The sequence below is a fragment of the Schistocerca gregaria genome, unplaced genomic scaffold (genome assembly GCF_023897955.1).
Source record: "Schistocerca gregaria isolate iqSchGreg1 unplaced genomic scaffold, iqSchGreg1.2 ptg000335l, whole genome shotgun sequence".
In the NCBI taxonomy this organism is placed as follows: domain Eukaryota; kingdom Metazoa; phylum Arthropoda; class Insecta; order Orthoptera; family Acrididae; genus Schistocerca; species Schistocerca gregaria.
Genome location: NW_026061800.1, coordinates 1307084 through 1308649, shown reverse-complemented (window position 1 = coordinate 1308649; position 1566 = coordinate 1307084). Strand labels below are relative to the sequence as shown.

The 1566-nt window shown below is 40.4% G+C and overlaps 1 non-coding gene across 1 annotated transcript; it reads right to left on the bottom strand.

The window, feature by feature from the left end:
• Nucleotides 1–1192: 1192 nt before the first annotated feature.
• Nucleotides 1193–1267, bottom strand: Trnat-ugu (transfer RNA threonine (anticodon UGU)). Its single transcript has one exon. It is a non-coding gene; the product is annotated as a tRNA-Thr (tRNA).
• Between the last annotated feature and the right edge of the window lie 299 nt (nt 1268–1566).

Genomic DNA, 1566 nt, shown 5'->3' with positions numbered 1-1566 from the left:
TACAGCGTCTCTGAAAAAAAATCTCGTGACTATATTCCGGCGTTACGGCCAGGTTCTCATACAAATGAGCAAAAAAGGGTACATTTGAAATTCTTTTTGAGACAATGAAAATACATTCGAAAGATCTGTTTGGGAATTACGAGTGATAATACTATGAGCTTAATTTTAGATTTTCAATAAAAAATGGCGCCCGTAATTATGATTTGATCAAGGGCCTGCGAGACTGGAGTACGCAGAGCGCGTGCAGTGTGGCACCTCATATGTTACCTGAATTCAAAAATGGGTAACATCAGTTGATACTACATTATTCCTCTGAAATTGAAAATGGATAACATCAGTCGATAAAACATAAAATTTATGGGAGCGTATACCTAACCGCAATGAAACAACCTTAAATTTAACGATACAGTGCTAATTCGAACTTTGAGTTCGATTTTTGAGGGTTTGTTTCACTCCTTATGCCTACACAAAAATTAGTTAATATTAACAAATGTCATATTATAGCTATAAGTTCCTAAGAAAAGTGTTTACTATTAGGGGTCAGAGGTAGATGTTAAGAGAACGAACCACTTTTAATTTATGCTGCATGCCGTTCTGAGAAAATAGTTACCCGAAAAAAATGTGTTCAAAGTTCAGGGAAAACATGTAGTTATATTATTACTTCGATTTGCATGAACTGAGTGTTACATATATATTTTTAATGTCGCTGAAAACGAATCTGAAGTCAGATTTTCAATATTCAAAACAGCTAATCCAATACGGAGGGCAACCGATTATGTTTTGACCAATTTTTACCAAAAATGTATTTTCGTTATTTACGTTTAGTCTGCAAGTCAAGGAGTATTTATCAACCCTTCCTCTACCTCTGATTGTTCCTAGACAGCAACTTGCTGTTCTTCTTGGCAGGAAAAGCCGATCTGTCAAAGCTGGATATGCAGCACTCGGCAGCCAGCACTTGATATTCGTCCGTATTTTCGGTGAGTATGTTTGCATGCATTCTGCAGTATGAATCATTTTGAGCACGTGCGACACGGGACGAGTTATCATCTACATCTATATGGATACCCTGCAAAACACATTTAAGTGCCTGGCAAAGGGTTCATCGAATCACCTTCACAACTGATAATTAATTGAAACCCTCAGCTGCCGACAGGTGTTGTTGATATACTTCGATGGGGACAGCTGAAAAGTGTGCCCCTACTGGGACTCGAACCCAGAATCTCCTGCTTACAAGGCAGACGCTCAATCCATCTGAGCCATCGAGGGCACACATGAACAGCACGACTGCAGGAATTTATCCCTCGCACGCTTCCCGTGAGACTCACATCCCCAACCGTCCACAATCCGCATACGTAATGTACTTAATAGGTATTTGTCCATCCACTCATTACTGGCTCACACTAAGGTGACGATTCCCGTAAGAGTTCCGGCAACCTGTGCGCATTCGCACAGACGAAGGTCAATGGCTGGGTAACGTTTAACCATAGATATGAAGATAGTAACTGCTCTCGAAAGAACAGGCGCCACTGACGACCTTGCAACTCTTCTAGAATACATGATAGACCG